Raw genomic sequence first — 23,831 nt, 5'->3', positions numbered from 1 at the left:
TATTTCCCTTCATTTGTCCTCTAATTCCGTGGCTGAAGAGCTTTTTTAGGAGCCTTTGATGAAAGTCAAGATATACAACAACTGGGTCCCCTTTATCTATGTGTTTATTTACACTTTCAAAGAAGTCTAACAAACAAACTGGAACGCCTTATCTGAACTGCTCTCGTGAAGTTAAAGAAAAATAAAAGCAGGCAGCCAAACCGAACTACAGAGAAAAAGGTTATTTCCACTTCCCTAAGAAACAGGGACTGAAAACAGGGAACAAATAACATCCCAAATCCAGGTATTGTACACATCACACCGCAAGGATTACGAACCACAATCTGTCTTTCGAGCTACTTCAGAAAGTCTCCTGCATTTTCTGTCTAGAAAGAGAGAGAGAGACATTTAGGGATATTGGTTGTTGTCACTTGAAACAAGAATAAAGCAGCCTTTGAATTAACCCCCCAGTTCAGCTTTCCTTCTCCCCGATCAGCTTTTCAGAAAGAAATATTTCAAAGATGAAGACATAGTGAGAAGATTTGGCTTATGGCTTAAATCCACCCATAACCGACTCCGCTGTAAACAATAAATGCCAAAAAACCTCAGCAACAGGAAACTTCTTTCAGGTCTCGACACGACCCAGTATATATAAAACTGAGAAGAGACCCAGAGGTTCTAAAGCAAGGGTTTAAGCTTGACTCAACCATCAGACTGGGCTTAAGCGAAGCAAAGCTCCTTTTATCCCAATCCATTTCGTGTAGAAATGCCTTTGGCTTCCTGGACTCGTTCGCCGACTGCAGCTCATTAAAGCCTCCCAACCCAACTTCTCATGTTGTTTTACCAAAAGCACTGATGCTTAAAATGTAATTAAACTTAAAAGAAACAAATCTTTGTGTTCTTATTCCTTCATCCACACTCCCTGGGGATCAGGGGATACAGGCATACATGTATACTTTTAAAAGCTGAGTACTTTTTCTCTTTTTTTTAAAGAACGGCTGGTTGGGGGGGAAAATCTACATTTCAAGTCCTCACCATGTTCAACTGCTTGGCACGGCAAGCACATATAAATACTTGGGGTAACAGTCATCCAGAGGGACTTCTACTCACAGATATTTTTTTTTCCTCCAAATAATAACCGAGCAAGCCTAGCTGTCCAACGAGGTGTCTTATTGAAATATCCCAAGCTGTTTGGACTGTCATAGCTGTCATCTCCGGCGTTCGCACTTACGCCGCGTAGCTTTCGCTGCAAAAAAAATAGAAATTTGTGTCCTTCGCGTTGTTACATTACTAATGCTAAATATTTAATTCCCCCAGGTGCTAATTATAAATGAGGACTGGCAACAACATGGATTCGACTTTTTAATAACAACGGCGAGAGCCATCGGAGTCTCTTTCTCTCTTTTTTTTTCAATTAATTAAACACACAGTTTACCAATAACCTCTTGTCAGTTTGCCCTCCAAGACCCGCGCTAATTTGTGCGAAATAAAAAACGGTTTGAAAAATTAACAGATATGCTCATCTGCTCCCTGTTATTCTATTAATTTAAAAACGGCTGTCGAATCAAGAGGCAATTCTAAGAGTTACAGGCCCGGCGCGCAAGGCTGGATTTAAGGTGGGGAAGAACCGAAAGGATCATTCACAGGCTGCAAATGTTTACAATAATCTAATTAGCTCAGAAGGAACTGAAGAAAAGAACATAAGTTGCACATCTGGCCTTGTGGTCACATCTGGCCAGAATGCCTGCCTCAGACATAGCATGTGGTTGTCCACTACATATGTAGTCCTCAACTTACAACAGTTGACTTAGGGACAGCTCCAAGTAGCAACAACACTGAAAAAAATCTTGATGGTCCATCAGTGGCCAGGGAGTCCACAACAGTTAATTTTAGTTAATTCACTAAGTTAATTTTAAGGGTTTTAAATGAGTCCATAACAGTTAATTTTACTTGATTAACTGAGTTAATTTTAAGGGTTGGGAGATTGTCCCGACCAAATTGAATTTGGCTAACAGGAGGAAATCTCGTGCCCAGTTTTCAACTGCAGGAAAGATCCAGGCAAGACATGTAATTTATCAATGGAGACTGGACTATTCTTGGTTTCCATTAATTGCTCGGGATCTCTTTGGATGCATGGAAGCCAGTGTTCCCTCTAATTTTTTTTTTTGGGGGGGGGCGGAAAAGTATAGTGTCTGAGCGGCAGTCCCTTTGGGACTGGGCGGCACAGAAATAATAAATAAATAAACAAACAAACAAAAAACCCACCCTGTTTTGCCTCAGAGAATTTCAAAATAAAATACTATACTGTGTGTCTATAACTGTGAGCTCATAATAGGGCAACTCTATCAATATCAAAATGCCACTTAAATAGTTGAGCTAGTTTCAAACTAGATTTTGATTTTCTTTCTCTCTTCCTTACTCCCATTCTTTTTCTTTCTCTTTTCCTTCCTCTCTTTTTCTATCTGTTTCTCTCTCTTCCTCTCTTCCTCTCTCTCTCCTTCCCTCTCACTCTTTCCCTCTCGGCTTCTGGGCAGGTTCGGAAAACTCTGAGTTGATGATGATTTTTAAGTGAGCGATTGCTCACTGCTCAGCTTAGAGGGAACTATGATGGAAGCACTAAAAACTCAGAACAGTCAACCAAAGAACCAGGCCATTTTTGTAGAAGGCAAAGCCAAAGTTGGAAAAATATATATATCCCAAGAGAATATATGCATAAAGAAGAAAGAAAGAGAGAGAGAGAGAGGAGGAGGAGGAGGGAGGGAGGGAGATGTTAGAGAAAGAAAGAAAGGAGGGGGGGGGGAAGAGAGGGAGGGAAGGAGGAAGAATAGATAGATTAGATAGATAGATGGATAGATACTATAAACAGCTTAAAATAAATACACTACTTAAAAAAATAAAGGGGACACTTAAAAAACAGAATATAACTTCAAGTAAATCAAACTTTTGTGAAATCAAACTGTCCACTTAGGAAGCAACACTGACTGACAGTCAATTTCACATGCTGTTGTGCAAACGGAATAGTTGTGCAAATGAAATATTCACTGATATTCATTCAGATCTAAGATGTGTTATTTGAGTGTTCCCTTTATTTTTTTTTTAGCAGTATATTTTAAGTCCACTAGATAGAAGCTGCCATCCCTTGGGACACTTTCCTTCCAGAATGGATCTTAATGAGCCAGGTTGGTAAGGATCTCTGAAGACAACTTTAAGATCTCAGGGAATTTTTTCCCCCCAATTTGTTTTCTTTTTTTAAAAAAAAAGTTCCTGGATATAAACAGTGGAACCGGAACCGTCCTGCTACACAATTCAGGAGCCATCTGGCTGCTTGCTGTTGGCCCCAAAGACAAGTCAGAGGGTCCTTTGGTCAGCTCCAGGAGAGTACTTCTGATGGCCCAACACAAGGAAGGCTTGTTGTTGACATCCCTTCTACTTCCTTGATAAACACGTTATGGTTTGTTTGCCACAAGCCAAAATTGGAACAGTTCAGAAGTGGCAATTTATAGCTTCGGTTAAAAAGGTAAATTGTGGGCTCTGGCCAAAATGTTTTTTCTAAGTGCGGTGAAAAAAGAGGAACTTCGAAACAACCCAGGAGAGAAAGGTTTTGGGATCTAGAAATATTTACACAGAGAATACAGCAATCATTGTAGAGCCAGGAAGTCTAGTCAAAAACCAACCTATTATTTGGAGTATTTATATCGGCATAAAACATGGATTCTGTCTACTCCAAGTTTACATTTTGTTTTCTATCTTGAGTACTGAACAAACACCATGGCAATCCTAAACTCTAATGCCTGCTCATTATGTGCACCCAGAGGTATGATTTGAGCTGCTGACCTAATGTTATGCTCTCCTAAAGATATAGATATATAGATATATATAAAACACATTAGGCTCCCGTTATGCTGCTTTAATTAAGGATAAATACATGGTTTTTCCAGAGCCACACATGATGGATTAAGAAGCAGCAGGAACAAGCCTATTTCAGACCTTGTTTTCTGGAAGGGCCAGGGATTAAAAATAATAATTAAAAATGTTTGCGGTGACTGGAGACTATTTGACTTCAGCAGGATCCACATTCGATTCCGATTCGGCAATTGGGGAAAAGGAATTACTGACCATTATTTCTATCAGAGTACAAATAAGGGACGTGGTGGATCAGTGGCTAGGGCACCGAGCTTGTCGATCAGAAAGGTTGGCAGTTCGGTGGTTTGAATCCCTAACGCCGGGTAATGGAGTAAGCTCCTGTTACTTGTCCCAGCTTCTGCCAACCAAACAGTTTGAAAGCACGTGGAAAAATAGGGACCACATTAAGTGGGAACGTAACAGCGCTTCGTGTACTTTCGGTGTTTAATCATGCCTGCCACATGTCAGGGAGATGTCTTTGGACAGTACTGGCTTTGAAATGGAAGTGAGCACCGCCCCCTAGAGTTGGGAACGGCTAGCACATATGTGCGAGGAGAACTTTTACCTTTACCTGTACAATAGCTATGGAGGAAACACAAGACGAGATGTAATATAATGATAGTATAGCATAGTATAGCCGCCCCGAGTCTGCGGAGAGGGGCGGCATACAAATCCAATCAATCAATCAATCAATCAATCAATCAATAAATAAATAAATAAATAAACAAATAAACAAACAAATAAATAGTATAGTATTAATTATATTATATTATATTATATTATATTAATTTATTTCATTTATTTATTATTTAGATTTGTATGCCACCCCTCTCCGCAGACTCGGGGCGGCTCACAGCAGGATTCAACAATTCATGACAAATCTAAATATAATTTAAAATATTTAAAAAAAACCATTTACTAAACAAACATACACACAAACATACCATGCATAAATTGTACATGCCCGGGGGAGGTGATTCAATTCCCCCATGCCTTACGACAAAGGTGGGTTTTAAGGAGTTTACGAAAGGCAGGGAGAGTAGGGGCAGTTTTAATCTCTGGGGGGAGTTGGTTCCAGAGAGTCAGGGCCGCCACAGAGAAGGCTCTTCCCCTGGGGCCTGCCAACCGACATTGTTTAGTTGACGGGACCCGGAGAAGGCCCACTCTGTGGGACCTAATCGGTCGCTGGGATTCGTGCGGCAGAAGGCGGTCTCGGAGATATTCTGGTCCAGTGCCATGAAGGGCTTTAAAGGTCATAACCAACACTTTGAATTGTGACTGGAAATTGATCGGCAACCAATGCAGACTGCTGAGTGTTGGTGAAACATGGGCATACCTAGGTAAGCCCATGACCGCTCTCGCAGCTGCATTCTGCACGATCTGAAGTTTCCGAACACTTTTCAAAGGTAGCCCCATTATATTATATTATATTATATTATATTATATTATATTATATTATATTATATTATATTATATTATATTATATTATATTATATTATATTATATTATATTAATATACTTTATTAATATTGACTGGAAATGCTAGCCTTGATTCAGCAACTGACGGGACTAGATAGGAATAAGACAGTTCCTTGGAGTGAATGATGGACAGTGACACCCCATGCTGGATCCAGGGGCCTGGTGAGGGGAATTGACTCCTAGACCTCTGTATAATGCACTCAGGACAGGCACTGGGCTGCCTTCTCTCAGCTAACTTCCGTTTTCTTTTACGCTAAGCCACACCACTGAAAGAAATGGCCTTGAGAAGGACTCACCCCCCACCCCCCCATAAAATACGGCAGGTCAGAATGGTAAACGGATCAAATGAAAGCAACCTGAACCAAGCTGGAAATGAAATGCGCGTACACAATAAATAAGAGGAAGCGGGGAGCTTCTACCGGTTGTGAATTATGTACGAAATCTCCAGCTGTTCCCAGCATCCCAAGGACATCAGCTGAGCTACATAACTCGAGCTCACCTTAGAAGAGTAGAAAATAATAATTAATTATAATATAGAATGAAATAGTAAATAGTATTACTAATAATTTTTCTTTTTCTTTTTCTTTTGCATAAGCATAGAATATTTTAAAATATAAAGAAATTTAATTAATAAGTTTAATATTAAAAATACAGAGTTGAATCTAACAAGAATGTAACTTACATGTGTGGTATTTCTGCTTTGATCTGATTACAGTTAGGATTTTTTATATTTTTGTATTAGATGGACTTCTACGACAACCAGAGCAACGGTAGCTCCTTAAATGTTTAGCGTTGTATGTCTTTGTTTGTCTTTTTAAAAATTCAATAAAAATATTTAAAAAAAAGAAGAGTAGAAAAAATGAATTCATTTAGGAAGGAGAGGATGAGATAGGCACCTTGTATTTATTTGCAAAAAACCCCAGCAAATAAATCATAGAATCTTTCCTTCCTTCCTTCCTTCGTTCCTTCCTTCCTTCCTCCCTCCCTTCCTCCCTTCCCTCCTCCCTCCCTTCCTCCCTTCCTTCCTTCCTCCCTTCCTTCCTTTTTTTTCTTTTTTTTCTTTCTTTCTTTCCATCAGAAAAGAAAGAGAAATACCTACACACCTCATCTGGCTTTTCTATAACAATGCCAAGGATGCCAAAGTTAACATGGACAAAAAGAGTAAGTTTTCAAAGAAGAAATGCATTTACCGTATTTTTCGGAGTATAAGATGTACCGGAATATAGGACACACCTTAGTTTTTGGGGAAGAAAATAGGGAAAAGAATCTGCTTACCAGGTATTCATCTGGCTAGTGTCCTTAGTCTGGTCAGCTTCAGCACATTATTTTATCCCCTGGTTAAGCGCTTAAAAAAATTATTCTCAGAGAGTAACAATGAAAGAGCTTGCAAGCCAGTAAGAGCTGGGAGCATCATTAGCACCTGGAAAGAAACAGTCTGAGCAAGTAGAGCAATGGGGAAAAAAACCTGCAAAGACTTAGGGCTTGGAAAACATTCTTCTTTGCAGAGAGTAACAGTAAAAGAGCTTAAGTACATTAATCACACCTGGTTAGGGCTGGAAAAAAACTTACTTAGAGCAAGTTAGAGTAATGAAACAAACCCTGCAAAGACTTAGGGCTTGGAAAACATTCTTCTTTGTAGAAAGTAACAATGAAAGAGCTTGGGTACATTAATCGCACCTGGTTAGGGCTGGAAAAAAACTTACTCAGAGCAAGTTAGAGTAATGAAACAAACCCTGCAAAGACTTAGGGCTTGGAAAACATTCTTCTTTGTAGAGAGTAACAATGAAAGAGCTTGGGTACATTAATCGCACCTGGTTAGGGCTGGACAAAAACTTACTCAGAGCAAGTTAGAGTAATGAAACAAACCCTGCAAAAACTTAGGGCTTGGAAATCATTCTTCTTTGTAGAGAGTAACAATGAAAGAGCTTGGGTACATTAATCGCACCTGGTTAGGGCTGGACAAAAACTTACTCAGAGCAAGTTAGAGTAATGAAACAAACCCTGCAAAGACTTAGGGCTTGGAAATCATTCTTCACAGAGAGAAATAATGAAAGAGCCTGCAAGGTAAGAGCTGGGAAGATAGTTAGCAGCTAGTTAGGGCTGCTAGTTATACATTCAGAGTATAAGCCGCCCCGAGTTTTCGGAGAGGGGCGGCATACAAATCCAAATAATAAATAAATAAATAAATAAATAAGACACACCCTAATTATCAGCCTCTTTTAGGGAGGAAAACGGTGCGTCTTATACCCCGAAAAATACGGTATATAGATATCATTTTTACAGATCAGGGTGGGATAAGCATAACAAAATAGAACTGCAGGAAGAAAAACACCCTGCCATCTTTAGCAGAAAGAAAACAGATGCGAGGGGTTTGTATTTTCATTGTACCTTCAGTTGAAAATGGGGAGGGGGCGAGAGGTCTCCAGCTCCAGTCTGCATCAGTTTCACAGGAATTTGGTTCTTTTGCTCGTCAATAATCTTCTGTCACATACCTTTATGCATAGACATACAGGCACACAATGACATGAAAAACCCTTCGTTAAACCTTTAATCGAAGAGATATTGAATTGCTGAAAGTCGCTCCGACTTTTTAAAGTATTTGAAATTGAAGAGACAGTTGAAGCCCAATCTTGTATTATAACGTTGCCAACAGAACCCCAGACTATTTAGTAGGATGCACGAGTTCAAAAAGATTTTATCCCCCAAATACTCCATGGGCACTTACAAAATTAAGCCATAAATATCACAAGAGCGTGCTATCATCCGGTCACAATTCAAAGTGTTGGTTATGACCTATAAAGCCCTTCATGGCACTGGACCAGAATATCTCTGGGACCGCCTTCTGCCGCACAAATCCCAGCGAGCAGTTATGTCTCACAGAATTGGCCTTCTCCGGGTCCCGTTGACTAAACAATGTCGTTTGGCGGGACCCAGGAGAAGAGCCTTCCCTGTGGCGGCTCCGGCCCTCTGGAATCAGCTCCCCCTGGAGCTTAGAACTGCCCCCATCCTCCTTGCCTTTCATAAAGTTCTTAAGATCCATCTCTGCCATCAGGCATGGGGGAACTGAGACATCTCCCCTGGGCCTATACGGTTTATACATGGTATGTTTGTGTGTATGTTTGCTTTTAATAATGGGGTTTTTAGTGTTCTTTAAATTATTAGATTTGTTCTTATATTGTCTTTGTTATTGTTGTGAGGCACCCCAAGTCTACGGAGAGGGGCGGCATACAAATCTAATAAATAATAATAATAATAATAATAATGATGATGATTAATAATAATAATAATAATAATAATAATAATAATAATAATGGAATTATGAAAAGCTAAAATGTGGGTTTTCCTGCTACATAATTTTTACCCAGTCATCCTTAATTTTCCATGAACAGCATTCACCCAGTAATAAAATACTTTTGATATCTCTCTTGCACACAAAATAAGAATACATATCTTTACCTTCACTATGTACGACAGCTGTAAGAATATTCCTGGGGTGCATTCATGCTAGAAAGAAGCAACCTTCACATTTTGATTCCTTACCATCCTCCAGATGTTGCTGGAAGGTCTTGATCTTTGTCCCAATGCTAACCATGCATCCTGGTTGGATCCATGCATTGGAGGAAAAACTCTGGTCCTACACCAGGTCAAACTCTTCCCAGAATTGCAAAGTCAGCAATTCAATTCCCACAGAAGTGCTTGGAGAGAGATTGCGAAGAATAAATTTGAGCACATCTGATTAATGCTTCGATTCTTCAGTCGTTTCCCCTGTCCCCAAAATTCCAACCTTTGAAGATTTCTGGTGTGAAGTTCTTTGTTTAAACATTCTTTATAGTGCAGTCAGGTGGTAGGGAAAGCAAGTTGAATGCTTGGCTGCATAGCTAGAGGTATAACAAGCAGGAAGAAGGAGATTGTGATACCACTGTATAGAGCACTGGTGAGAATACTGTGTTCAGTTCTGAAGACCTCACCTAGAAAAAGATATTGATAAAATTGAAGGGGTCCAAAGACAGGCTACAAAAATGGTGGAAGGCCTTCAGCATAAAACTTATCAGGAAAGACTTCATGAACTCCATCTGTATAGTCTGGAGGACAGAAGGAAAAGGGGGGACAGGATCAAAACATTTAAAGATGTTAAAGAGTTAAATAAGGTTCAGGAGGGAAGTGTTTTTAATAGGAAAGTGAACCCAAGAACAAGGAGGCACAATCTGAGGTTAGTTGGGGGAAAGATCAGAAGCAACGTGAGAAAATATTATTTTACTGAAAGAGTAGTAGATGCTTGGAACAAACTTCCAGCAGACCTGGTTGGTAAATCCACAGTAACTAAATTTAAACATGCCTGGGATAAACATCCATCCATCCTAAAATAAAATACAGGAAATAGTATAAGGGCAGACCAGATGGTCCGTGAGGTCTTTTTCTGCCGTCAATCTTCTATGTTTCTATGTTCATTTTAAAAGGACGTTGTTCACTAAGGCTCTAATCCAAACTCTCTCCATTGTTCATCCATGAAAATGCTTATAACATTGCACATTTTTGACCGATAGCCATAAAGAAGAGAAGGCATCTTTTCTACAAACTAAGAAAGGAGTGAAGGGGAAGAAAAAAGGAAGGGAAGAAGGAATGGAGGGAGGGAAGGAGGGAGGGAGGAAAGAAGGAAGAGCAGGAAGGAAGGAAAGAAAGAAAGAAAGAAGGAAGGAAGGAAGGAAGGAAGGAAGGAAGGAAGGGAGGGAGGGAGGGGGAGGAATATCTCCTTCTCCCCTTCCTTTGAAGATCCCATTTTCGCATTATTCAGGCTTCATTATGCTGAATCAATATTCGTTTAGTCACTGCAGTTATTGACATATTTTAAAATAAAAGTATACCCTTCAGCTACTGCAGTCATTACAGGCAATTTGTCTTGTCAGAGAGTAGGAATATTATCTCGGCGTCTTTCAGAAGGCGACAGCCCATGGAAAGACATCCCCATGGTTACAACTGTAAATAATTTTCAGGCAAAAATATTGAAAAATCAATGGTTGTTTCCTGCAATCTGTCACAAACAAATCAATCATCATTTCCCCCCCACTCCCGCCTCCCCGTAGCCAGCAGAGTGGAGATTTGGAGGAGAGGCCTGAACAGGTGTAATTCTTGCCTGGTATCTCTCATTTTGGAGAAGAAAGGATGGTGGGGGAGAGAAAATCACGGCACATAATGGTGTCATCATTTAAACACTTAGCAGGCCCGGCGACTGTCTCCATCACTCACCGCTCGAAACTGGGCAAGAGGCAATAGCTTTAGCTACACAAACAAAGTGGCCGCTGCAAAATGCTGGCGGAATTAAGTCGGCGTTGTCCGGTTGGGCTTAACGGTCTCTCAGCTGCAGCTCCCGGCTTCCAGCCAATCAATAATGATTTGATTCCCTATAAATTCCCCTCTGAAGATGGATTGTGCTCAGTAATGTAATCAAGGTTTCAGGCTGGATGCAGACCCAGGCAGACTCTGGGCCCAAAGCAGATTCTGAAGAGAGACAGACAAACACAGAGAGAGAAAGATTTTTTAAAAATGGGATGAGTAAATTTTAACCCGGTTTGCTCTGGTGGTGTCACGTTTCACCAACAAGCTTGCATCGAGCACTTGAAGAGCAGTAGAATTTAAGGTAGAGGGCTAAAAAGAAGATAGGCAGGTCCAGCAGATGAAGTACAGTATGGATTGATAATGACCTATAAAGCCCTACATGGCATCGAACTAGAATATCTACAGGACCGTCTTCTGCCGCACGAGTCCCAGCGGCCGATTAGGTCCCACAGAGTTGGCCTTCTCCAGGTCCTGTTGACTAAACAATGACATCTGGCGGGACCCAGGGGAATAGCCTTCTCTGTGGCGGCCCCGGCCCTCTGGAATCAACTCCCCCCAGATATTTGATTCACCCCCACCCTCCCCGTCTTCCTCAAGGTGTTAAAGACCCACTTATGTCACCAGGCATGGGGGGACTGATCCCCCCCCTTTGCTGATTATAGCCCTTGAGAATGGTATAATTGTGTAGTACTCATTGTTTTTTTACATATTAAGGGATTTTAACTTCAGTTTTGCTAATATTAGATTTGTACCACTGTTTATTGTATTTTATTATTGTTGTGAGCTGCCCCGAGTCCTTGGAGAGGGGCGGCATACAAATCTAATAAATTATTATTATTATTATTTATTATTAACTGTTACTGTTAAGGAGCTACCACTGATGGGGCCCCGCTGATGGGCTTTTTCTGCTCTCCCCTGCATAGTTGGGCAGCATATAAATTTAATAATTTAAATTAAACTCTTGCCTGGCTCATTCCTCCAAGATTTGGAATACCACCGTTCATCTCATGATGCTTTGTCGATGGTTTAGCTGTTATGATCATGAGCTTTTGTACCGAAGTTCAAACCCCTGCTTGGGCGTGTTTGTTTAAATTGACTGCAGCTTGGTGGCCTAATTTGTTGAGATCGTTTTCGAGATATGGTATCTCGTGGGTTGGAAGATTCCTCCGAGAAGAAAGACGTTCGACAGCCCAACGTCAGCAACGACATTCCTAAGGAGACATTGCTGATGCCAACTCTGCGGTCTTTCAGGTGTGCCGGGCCAAAAAACTAAACCAACACCAACACCAGCCAGATACTTCTTAATTATGATCTGTACTCATTTCAAGGTATTTTAAAACTGCCAATTGGTTCTAGCGCCTGATAGAGCCATTCGTGCCACTTTTAACGGATCGCCTCTTTTGCCAACTCAAAATGAGTAATTTATTCCCCCACGGAGTGTGCCAGAACATGCCCTCTGCTTCTCCTGAAATTTTTCTTCCTCTGTGAAAGAGGATTCTGTATTGTCCCCCTTATTCTTGGTGGGTGGGGGCTCAGAGAATGGGTAGAATCCCTTTGGGTTGTGTTTCTAAGTTTCTTCTCTATTTTTACCCCTGTGAAAGAGAATACTGTATTGTCTTGGGGTGCCTAAGAGAATCCCCTGGGGTTGTCTTTTTAAGTTTACAGTATTATTTTACTGGGAAACAGCAGATTATATGTCTTGTCTATTTCTATCTATCTATCTATCTATCTATCTATCTATCTATCTATCATTCATCTATGTATCATCTATCCATCTATCATCTTTCTTTCTTTCTTTCTTTCTTTCTTTCTACCTACATACATATCTACCTATCTACCTACCTTTCTACCTATCTATCTATCTATCTATCTATCTATCTATCCATCTATCTATCCATCCATCCATCTATCCATCCATCTATCCATCCATTTATCTATCCATCCATCTTCCATCTTCCATCTTCCATCTTCCATCTGTCGTCTGTCTGTCTGTCTGTCTGTCTATCTATCTATCTATCTATCTATCTATCTATCTATCTATCATTCAACTATGTATCATCTATCCATCTATCATCTTTCTTTCTTTCTTTCTTTCTTTCTCTTTCTTTCTTCCTACCTACATACATATCTACCTACCTACCTTTCTACCTACCTACCTACCTATCTATATGTCATCTATCCATCCATCCATCCATCCATCCATTTATCCATCCATCTATCCATCCATTTATCCATCCATTTATCCATCCATCTATCTTCCATCTTCCATCTATCATCTATCTATCTATCTATCTGTCTGTCTGTCTGTCTGTCTGTCTGTCTGTCTATCTATCTATCTATCTATCTATCTATCTATCTATCTATCTATCATCTATCTATCTATCTACCTACCTACTTATCTATCTATCTATCTATCTATCTATCTATCTATCTATCTATCTATCTATCTATCTATCTACCTACCTACCTACCTATCTTCTATACCTATCTATCTATCTTTCTACCTATCTATCTATCTATCTATCTATCTATCTATCTATCTATCTATCTATCTATCATCTATGTTTTCAAGGGATATTGAAATACATATTCAAGGGATATCTTCCTACATCCATCTACAGACTCCCTGCTTATCTCCTTCTCCATTTGGAAAGATCCCTTAGAGATAGTTTTTCCAGATATTTTTTCTCAAGGGGAAAGTCAAAAACCAATATGGCTGCTGAAGATATTTTTCTGCAACGAACGATGGAATATTCAGCCCCGAATCGCCACCTAAAATAGGATAAAACAACTGCTGAGTGCCATTTTCTACCCTGAGAACGGCATCAATGTATCCATGGGGAGCCCCAGAGAAGGCCACCAAAGGAATGCAGGGCACAGCAAATATCAGGACTGCCACCCTGCAGACAATTAATATTCATGCAAGGGCCACGTCTAGGCATCTGCCTGAGATTTTATTTTTCGGTTTGCAGGGGAAGACCAGGTGCCATGTGGGGTGAGTCAGTCTAGACAGGGTTTGCCTCCCGAGGGAGAATGACATTTGGTCCTTCCAGTACAAACACAGACTCCGACGCAACCTCAGCATCTCTGGATCGCAACTCAACATTCGGGACATCCTGCTTGAAAATTCCTGCCTGTCAAAATTCCTGTCTGTTCTGGTGGAAACTGATGGAGCTGGGAAGGTGATGGCTAGAGGGCTGGGTTTCGTCTAGAAGACATGGGTTCAGCTTTCCTGGAAGTGATTAAACGCTGTGGGTGGCCATAGGGCGGCAGGGGGGGGGGGTGTCACACCCTTCTTTTATCGTAGTAGACAAGTTGGTGTTGGAACTGTATCCATCTCTTGAGGAATTCCTCTCTACTTTTCCCATTGGGAGAAGGAAGGCTGAGTATGAGAAGCTACAAAATGACTTTCACCCCCCAAAAAACCCCAGGTACATAACAAAATGCCACAATGGTGCAGTGGTTAGGACAGTGTTTCCCAACCTTGGCAACTTGAAGATATTTGGACTTCAACTCCCAGAATTCCCCAGCCAGCAAATGGGAGTTGAAATCCAGATATCTTCAAGTTGCCAAGGTTGGGAAACACTGGGTTAGAACGCAATACTGCAGACGACCTCTGCAGATCACCAGCTGCTAGCAGTTTGGCAGTTCAAATCTCACCACCGGCTCAAGATTGACTCAGCCTTTCGAGGTGGGTAAAAGAAAGACCCAGATTGTTGGGGGCAAGATGCTGACTGTGTAAACTGCTTACAGAGGGTATAAAGCACTGTGAAGCGGTATATAAGTCTAAATGCTAAAACAGGGACACTGCAACCATCCTAAATGGGAGTCAACTGAATGTAAACCAGTTGACTACGAAGGATGCTGCAATAGTCATACAGCTGAAAAACGTTTCTAAAGTCTTTCTCTTTTTTCCCCCTTGCCATTATAACTTCGAATGGTCACTAAAACATTTGTTGTAAGTTGAGGATTGGCCTGCATAAGGCTCAGTGCTGTTGCTGTTAATAATCAGTTTCATTAGCTATGAAAATATTGGCCCCGACTGCAGTAGTAATTCTAGGACTACCTATGCAGTACAATCCTTGTTGTGAAGATGCCAACTACCCTGAAAATGTTTGGCAAAAAAAGAAAGAAAAAAAGGGGGTCAACCTATTCTCCAAAGACCCTGAAGGCAGGACTAGAAACAATAGGTGAAAACTAATCAAGGAAAGGAGCACCCTAGAATTAAGGAGAAACCTCCTGTCTGTGAGAACAATTCACCCATGGAACAGCTGGCCTCCAGAAGTTGTGGTTGCTCCATCACTGGAGGTTTTAAAGATGAGATTGGACAAGTATTTGTCTCAAGTGGTGTGGGGTTTCCTGCCTAAGCATGGCGTTGGACTAGAAGATCTCCAAGACCCCATCCAACTCTGTTATTCTCTTATAATCTTACTGTGGGTCAACCTATTTCCCAAAGCATTAGGAAGGCAGGACAAGAGGCAATCGATGGAAATTAATCAAGGAGAGAAGCAACCTAGGACTAAGGAGAAATTTCCTAACAGAACAATTAACCAGTGGAACGACTTGCCTCCAGAAGCTGTGAATTATCCAAAACTGGAAGTTTTTAAGAAGAGATTGGACAAACCATTTGTCTGAAATATAAAGGGCTTTTTGCTTGAACAGGGGAATGGACTAGAAGACCTCCATGATCCCTTCCAACTCTGTTATTCTAAATATGTTCTGTCGGGCTCTCTGGTAGACTCCTCCCAAAAATTCACAGGTACAAATTTCAGACACACACACGTTTGAAAATTCAAAACAATGTTCTTTATAATGAGAATTCACTTAAACCAAGCCCTCTTTTGGTATAGCAAAGAGCACTCATCTCCAAACAAACTGGTAATTTGTACAAGTCCCTTATCAGTTCTGTGATACTTAGCTTGCAGCTGTGAGGCAATTCACAGTCCTTTTTCTTTCACAAAGTGAAACACACTTTGCTCTGGTTTAGTTTCCAAGCGGGTAAAAATCAGCACACAAAAAGTCAAAGTCAGTAAAGCAGTCACGAACACAACGATCAGATAATCCTCCACAATGGCCAAACCCACAGGCTGCTCTTTATAGCAGCCTCACTAATGACCACAGCCCCACCCAACCACAGGTGGACTCATTTTCTTTGATAATAATCTCTCAGTTGTTGTTGCCTATGCATCGCTCTCCACATGCGTGGCTGTATCATTAACTCTTGTTCGGAATCCAAGGAGGAGATAGATAATTGATCTCCTTCTGAGCTGTCTGCACCACTCTCCTCCTCCCTGTCACTCATGTCTTCTTGGTCAGAGGAGCCTTCATCAGCAGATTCCACCGGGGCAAAACAGGCCTGCAGCATGTGGATGTCTCCCCCACATCCACAGTCCTTGGGGCAGGAGCTGGGCCAGAGCTAACCACAACAAAATACTTTTAAAAAGAAAAAAAACAGTGTAAAAAGATGCACCGATTCAAAACCGCAAAAATAATCTCGCTCTCATCTATTCAGAGGAAAGAAAAACTTCCCACGCATGATATTTATGGTTTTTCATGGCTTTCAAAGAGATCTGTGGAAGCAGCACCCTGGAAAAAAACCTTCCCAATCAAACGTCACCTTTTCCTTCAATCAAGTGGAGCCCAACAGCCCCACGGAAAGGAGATTAGATCTAGGGTTTTTTCTCTCTGTGGGCCGTGGGCTAAAAATATATATATACATTGCCTTCCCAAGTGCATGTCACTCCAGCCTGGTCACGCACACAATCTATCAATGTGCAGATAAAGCATTAAAAAGAAAGAGAGAGATTTTGAAGAAATGCATTTTGCAGTTTGATGCAAAACAGAGGTGACAACCACAGCAGAGCCGGCTTTGACTAAATCATTCAGTACTTCAAAAAATTATCTGCCAGGCTTTGAAAAGCTGGAATTCCAGGAGGCAAAGCGAAGGGGGCAAAGATATTTATACAGGTAAGTTCTCAACTTGCGACTATGACAACTCCGTTGCTAAGCGAGATGTCGGATCAGTGAGTTCTGCTTCCATTGTATGACCTTTTCCGCCATGGGTTGTTAAGTGAAATTGTTGCAGTTGTTCAGTTAGTCACCTGGTCATTAAATGAATTGGGCTTCCCTGTTGACTTATTATTATTATTATTATTATTATTATTATTATTATTATTATTTATTGGATTTGTAACTGGTCAGAAGGTTGCCAAAGAGGATTAGTGACCTTGGGGCATAGCAATGGTAATCCATAGGCATCCTAATATTATTATTATTATTATTATTATTATTATTATTATTATTATTATTAAGTAGATTTGTATGCCGCCCCTCTCCGTAGACTCGGGGCAGCTCACAACAATAACAAAGACAATGTAAGAACAAATCTAATAATTTAAAAAACAGTAAAAACCCCATTATTAAAAGCAAGCATACACACAAACATACCATGTATAAACTGTATAAGCCAGGGGGAGATGTCTCAGTTCCCCCATGCCTGACGGCAGAGATGGGTCTTAAGAACTTTACAAAAGGCAAGGAGGGTGGGGGCAGTTCTAATCTCCATGGGGAGCTGGTTCCAGAGGGTCGAGGCCACCACAGAGAAGGCTCTTCTCCTGGGTCCCGCCAAATGACATTGTTTAGTCGACGGGATCCGGAGAAGGCCAACTGTGTGGGACCAAACCGGTTGCTGGGATTCGTGCGGCAGAAGGTGGTCCTGGAGATATTCTGGTCCGATGCCATGAAGGGCTTTATAGGTCATAACCAACACTTTGAATTGTGACCAGAAATTGATCGGCAACCAATGCAGACTGCGGAGTGTTGGTGTAACATGGGCATACCTTGGGAAGCCCATGATTGCTCTCACAGCTGCATTCTGCACGATCTGAAGTTTCCAAACACTTTTCAAAGGTAGCCCCATGTAGAGAGCAGATTATGGATGAAATTTTGATCATGTGATCGTGGGAATGCTAGAAAGAGCCATCACTTGTATGGAAAAATACTTATAGATGGCTTACATAAATTATAAAGGAGGAGATAGAATTCACACCAGACAGTATGCTTCTAGGAATCTGCAAAAGACACTACACCAAACAAACGTTTTTTCTTACGATGCATATAACTACCGCAGTAAGAATTTTGCACAAATGTGGAAAAAAGATCAGACCCCATCCGAAAATCTAATTAGGGAAAAAATCTATAGATGCGTGGAAATGGACGAAATGACAAACGCAATCAAAGGAATGAAGAATAAAGAAACCAAAGAGACATGGCATAAATAGCACGAATGGATCCGGAATTAAAAAAAACCCATAACAATACAGAGTATCAGTGTACATATAGGTAAAAATAAGCATTCTGAAATAGTATACCGATAAAAGAAACAACCATTTATGATTAATTACTATTCACTATAGCAGTGTTTTCCAACCTTGGCAACTTGAAGAGATCTGGACTTCAACTCCCAGAATTCCCCAACCAGCATTCGCTGGCTGGAGAATTCTGGGAGTTGAAGTCCAGATCGGCATTCACTGGCTGGGGAATTCTGGGAGTTGAAGTCCAGATCTCTTCAAGTTGCCAAGGTTGGGAAACACTGCACTATAGAACCAAGGGTATTTATGCTTGTTTCATATATGTGAATGTACATAGCTTAATATAACACAAAGTGTAACAAATGGCATATTTAAAACGTAATGGATACGGATTATGACCTGTTTAACAATGTATATATGCCAAATATCTTTTCTTTTAAAAAAATCAATAAATAAATTATTTATAAAAGGAAGAAAAAGCCATCACTGTGAAAAAGAGTCATAAATCACATTTCTTGGTGTTGTTGCCACTTCAAACAGTCTGGTGTAAGTGAAGGACTAGTGCCTGAGTTAAAGAGCTTGCAAACATAACCACTTATTCTTTTAAATCAAAAAAAGCACCCACACAAAATTATGAGATAATAATTCCCTTACCTTTTTCCAAGTCATCAAGTAAATGAAAACCCTTCTGAGACTTTTATACATTCTGTTGTAAGAAGAAAAAGGCAAGAAATACACTAAGTTATTTGTTGGGATTTCTTTCTCCCTCTCTCTCTCTCTCTCTGTATAATATGCAAGGCATTATTAAATACACTAAAAATATTGCAAAAGATTTCTAATTTACTGCCCCAAATCCAAAGCTGTGAATTAGGAGAGAAGCCTTTTGGAGATGGGAAATGAAAAGAAAGTCGAAGGTGTTATTGTTGTTTTTTAAAAAAATGACCAATAATTGTACCATTTGCCTTTTAAAAACTGATCAAATGGCACACCTGTGTGGATCAAGTGTGTAAGAATGCCAAGTAGTCTGGTGCATTTTGGGAAACATGCCATTTTGTGCATGTTGCCAGAAATGAAATCTTACACAATCTTTTCTGCGAATTTTAGCTTTCTTTTAAATAACTGACTTTTTTTGAAGTTAAGGAACACATTCTCTCACACTCACGGGAAAAAAATAATAATCTCTGGGGAGAAAAAGCCACTTAAGATTCTGGGAGTTTGATTTAATTTTCATTAACCACTTAATTTGGGAATTATAGATTTGTAAATGTCCTGAGGATACCGCAGGTATACACTGTATGTGTGCAATACGTATGCCAATTATATACTAATACATTGATCTGATGGTGCACCATCATGAGGCAGCCATAAATGGTATGTATGGTTTTAAACTGTTGGATTTAAACTGTTTTTAAATTGTTTTTAGAGGTTTTATTTGTAAGTTTTAATCTTGGTTAGACAGACAGACAGACAAACAAACACATATTTTTCTCTGGTTATGCTTGTGTGTTTTGTGCAATGTTTATGGAGATTCTCAGTCATTCAGGTCATGTTGACCTAAAGGTGTTTTTTTTAAAGGCAACTGGACTTTCTTTGTTTTTTTCCTTGAAGAGGTTTCACTTCTCATCTCAGAAGCTCCTTCAACTCTGTGTGAGATTTTCTTGCAGTTTAGAAACTGTGACTTGGAGATAAAAATGATGCCTAACTGAAATTTCTTTTTAAAAGAAAATGATAAACACAATCCTCAATTAAACCAAGATCTAACTGTAGTCCAAGCATAACTTCACACCATGTGCTGAGGAAGCTTATTGGATGGGAAGAAGAGAAGAAGAAGCTTCTTGGATGAAAAGAAGAGAAGAGGCTTCTTAGATGAGAAGAGGAAGAGAAGAAGAAGCTTCTTGGGTGAAAGGAGAGAAGAAGCTGGATGGATGAGAAGAAGAGAAGAGGCTTCTTAGATGAGAAGAGGAGGAGGAGAAGATACTTCGTGGATGAGAAGAAGAAGAAGAGAAGAGGCTTCTTAGGTGAGAAGAGGAAGAGAAGAAGAAGCTTGTTGGGTGAGAAGGAGAGAAGAAGCTTCATGGATGAGAAGGAGAGAAGAAGTTTCATGGATGAGAAGAAGAAGAGAAGAAGCTTCATGGATGAGAAGAAGAAGAGAAGAAGCTTCATGGATGAGAAGGAGAGAAGAAGCTTCATGGATGAGAAGAAGAAGAGAAGAAGCTTCATGGATGAGAAGGAGAGAAGAAGCTTCATGGATGAGAAGAAGAAGAGAAGAGGCTTCCTGGATGAGACGTGAGAGGTTTTCAAAGGGGGGGAAAAAACCCTAGAAATCCAGTTGCCTTTTGTAGAAAAAAAATCACCTTTGGGACCACTAAGATCTGGATGCCTGGGAACCTCCACAGACAATGCAAAGAGCTGGGCTGGCATATGGACTCTTTGGGCTCTACAATTTTGGCACTCTGCCCAAACAGACTTCCCACCTACTCCAGAGTGCATTGAGGAACAACCCGCAGGGAGGGAGGGAGGGAGAGACAGACAAACCCCTATGGCAACTCTTCTTTCAGAATCCTCTGCAGCCAGCCGCCCCCCTCGGGCATCGCCTGCAACCGGCCAACCCACTGCCCTACAAAACCCTCCCACGGACGTCTAGACACCGAGTGAGCCCGGTTTCAGCCTCGCAGGGGCTCAGCGACTCCTGCCACTTACCCGCCTTCCTGCACTCTGAACGGGACCCCGCCAAGCTGCCGAGAGAGAGAGAGAGAGAGAGAGAGACAGACAGACAGACAGACAGACAGACAGACAGACAGACAGACAGAGACAGAGAGACAGAGACAGAGAGAGAGACAGAGAGAGAGACAGAGAAACCTGTTTGACCTTCTCCGCCTCTTCCTGGTCCAAGCAGCCAAGGAGCTGCTGGAGGATGTGGCCCACCTGCGGAGCGCTCCAGCCGCTGCCTCCACGGGCAGAGCCTGTGAGCAGCCTGGGCTGTGGATTGCAAAGGAAACGGGCTCTCTTTAGACAGTGAAGAAGAGTGGAGGCAAGGGGGAGAGAGAGAGAGAGAGATAGGAGAGAGAGAGAGAAGGAGAAAGAAAGAAAGAAAAAGAAAGAGAGAGAGAAGAGAAATGAGAGAGGGAGGGAGAAAGAAAGGAAAGAAAAAAGAGAGGGAGATAGAGAGAGAGAAAGAGGAAAAAAGAGAGAGAGGGAGATAGAGAAAGGGAGGGAGAGAGAGGGAGAAAGGGAGAAGGAAGGGAGAGAGAGAGAGAGATGAGAGAGGGAGGGAGAAAGAAAGAAGGAATGAAAAAAGAAAGACAGAAAGAGAGAGACAGAGAGAGAGATGAGAGGGAGGGAGGGAGGGAGAAAGAAACAAAAGAGACAGAAAGAGAGAGAGGGAGGGAGAAAGAGAGAGAAAGAGGAAGGGAGAGAGAGGGGGGAGATAGAGAAAGGGAGGGAGCGAGAGGGAGAAAGGGAGAAGGTAGGAAGGAAGGAAGAAAGGAAGGAAGGAAGGAAAAGGAAGGAAGGAAAGATAGGAAAGAAAGAAAGAAAGAAAGAAAGAAAGAAAGAAAGAAAGAAAGAAAGAACACCCCCAAAGGAAAAAAAGTCACAGCCGAATAGCCGGCGCTGCCAACCCACAACTTGCCTTTTGCAAAGTCCCCATCCAGACGCAAAGAAACTCCTTTCGCCACGCGGGCCAATCGGGGAGGGGGATTTTTTTTGGGGGGGGGCGGCGAGGCAAAGCAAAGGATGCGCTGCAAAGGCAAAGCAGGGAGATGGGGATGGAGGGGGTGGAGGAGCCCAGGGTTGCAAAAACAGCCAGAGGAAGATGCGCGGCGCTGCTCCTCCCCCTAGAGGTGACCTGTCCTGCAAACTGGCTCACCTGGCCGCTCCAAGCGCAGCAAAGGAGGGGGCAGAAAAAGAAAAGAAAAAAGGAGGGAGGGAGGGAGGAAAAGGAGGGAGGGCCACCTTTGTCGCAAGCTCCCTCGTGGTCCCAGCGCCTCCGCTCTGCCCACCTTTGCTTGGGCCACCCCGAGTGGCAGCTGGGCAACCAATCGGGAGAGTCCCTGCGGCCACCCCGCCCGGGGCGGTAGCCAATGAGCGGATTGAGAAGGGGAGCGAGGGAGACCCGCACAAACAGAGAGGCGTATGGGTAACGTAGTCCCGAAACCTGGCGGATGATGTTCGGACAAACGCCGGTTAGTTTTTCTTCTTCTTCTTCCAGTTTAATTCGTTCTTTCATTTTTTCATTCATTCATAAATAAAATCAAATAAGTAAGTAAGTAAGTAAGTAAGTAAGTAAGTAAGTAAGCAAGCAAGCAAGCAAGCAAGCAAGCAAGCAAGCAAGCAAGCAAGCAAGCAAGCAAGCAAGCAAGCAAGCAAGCAAGCAAGCAAGCAAGCAAGCAAGCAAGCAAGCAAGCAAGCAAGCAAGCAAGCAAACAAACAAACAAACAAATAAATAAATAACTCAGTCTTTTTCCCGCCCCTTTAACGTGAAAATTGACAGGTGCCTATAAACCCCGATTTCGGATGAATAGATTCATCTTTCCTGCCTTTGAGTCAATATTGATTCCTGGTGGCGCCTGGATACCTTGGCAAGCCTTCTGAAATGGCCATAGCCAAATAATGTTATAACATTATTTTATTGTATTTTATTATTAATTTTATTTCATATGTGGCATCTACAGAGGCCATACGATCACTGATACACAACACAAACACAATCACTGATACACAACACTTCTTTTCCTTCTTCCTCCCTCCCTCCCTTCCTCCCTCTCTTCCTTCCTTCCTTTCTTTCTCTTTCCTTCTTCCTTTCTCTCTCTCTCTCTCTCTTTCTTTCTTCTTTCTTTTTTTCTTTCTTTCTTTCCTTCCTTCCTCTTTTTCCTCTTTCTTTCCTTCTTTCCTTTCTTTTCTTCCTTCCTCTTTTTTGTCTTTCTTTCCTTCCTTCCCTTCCTTCTTTATTCCTTCTTCCTTCTTTTCTTCCTTCCCTCCCTCCCTTCTTCCTCTGTTCTCCTCCTCCCTCCTTTCTCCCTCCTTCCTCTCCCCCCCCCCCACTTTATGTTTAGCAAATGCCGGTGGCTTAGAAGGCCTTAGAATCTGTTGTGGTGACTTTAGCGTTGCTCTTCTCCAGCCAAAAATGTGCACCCTCCGAGCCCACAACAAGAATTTAGTAGCTGCGACCAGAGAAAGGCAGCGGAATCAATACAGATGCAATGGGAGCAGAAGGGGGGGAGGGGGCCCCTCTCTGGAGATTCGCCCGCCCTGCACCGGTTAGTTATGTACTGAGCTGGACGGTTTTTAATAATGTGGGTTTTTAGATGTTTTTAGGTATTGGATTTGTCTCATTGTTTGTCACTGTTGTGAGCCGCTCCGAGTCTTCGGAGAGGGGCGGCATACAAATGTAAGAAATTATTATTATTATTAATTATTATTAATTAGTTGCCTGTGACGAGAGGTTCATCAAACCCTCCAATTCTTTTCTTCTTTCTTACTATCTCTTTCCTTTCTTTGATCCGGAAGAATGACAAAACCATCCTGGGAGAACTACCCCCCCCCCCCCCCAGACACACAAGCGGGAAAGTTATGACACGAGATTTCAATATCTAGAATTCGGTGCGTTTTTCTCGAAACGCCATCCTCAGTCCAAGAATTGGGTAGCCTCAGGTTTGTTTGCTCTTCTCTAATTGGGATGGGGAGGAGAGAGACGCGCCCACTGCTGGGTTTTTTTGGGGGGAGGGGGTTTGATAATATTTGGACGATTATTAATTGGACCGAGCGGGCGGAGGGAGGGGAAAGAGAAACGGGGGGGGCGAGCGAGGAGGGGAGATGCTGGAAACA

The 23,831-nt window shown here is 41.7% G+C and overlaps 1 long non-coding RNA gene across 1 annotated transcript; it reads right to left on the bottom strand.

Moving 5' to 3' along the window:
• Positions 1-1,095: 1,095 nt before the first annotated feature.
• Positions 1,096-18,720, bottom strand: LOC139171755 (uncharacterized). Its single transcript, XR_011559799.1, has 3 exons — positions 18,660-18,720; positions 10,606-10,857; positions 1,096-1,225 (listed from the first exon to the last, which is right to left on the bottom strand). It is a non-coding gene; the product is annotated as an uncharacterized lncRNA (long non-coding RNA).
• Between the last annotated feature and the right edge of the window lie 5,111 nt (positions 18,721-23,831).

The sequence above is a fragment of the Erythrolamprus reginae genome, chromosome 9 (assembly GCF_031021105.1).
Source record: "Erythrolamprus reginae isolate rEryReg1 chromosome 9, rEryReg1.hap1, whole genome shotgun sequence".
NCBI lineage: Eukaryota > Metazoa > Chordata > Lepidosauria > Squamata > Dipsadidae > Erythrolamprus > Erythrolamprus reginae.
The sequence above is the reverse complement of the archived record's forward strand: the minus strand, read 5'-3'. Positions and strand labels throughout refer to the sequence as shown.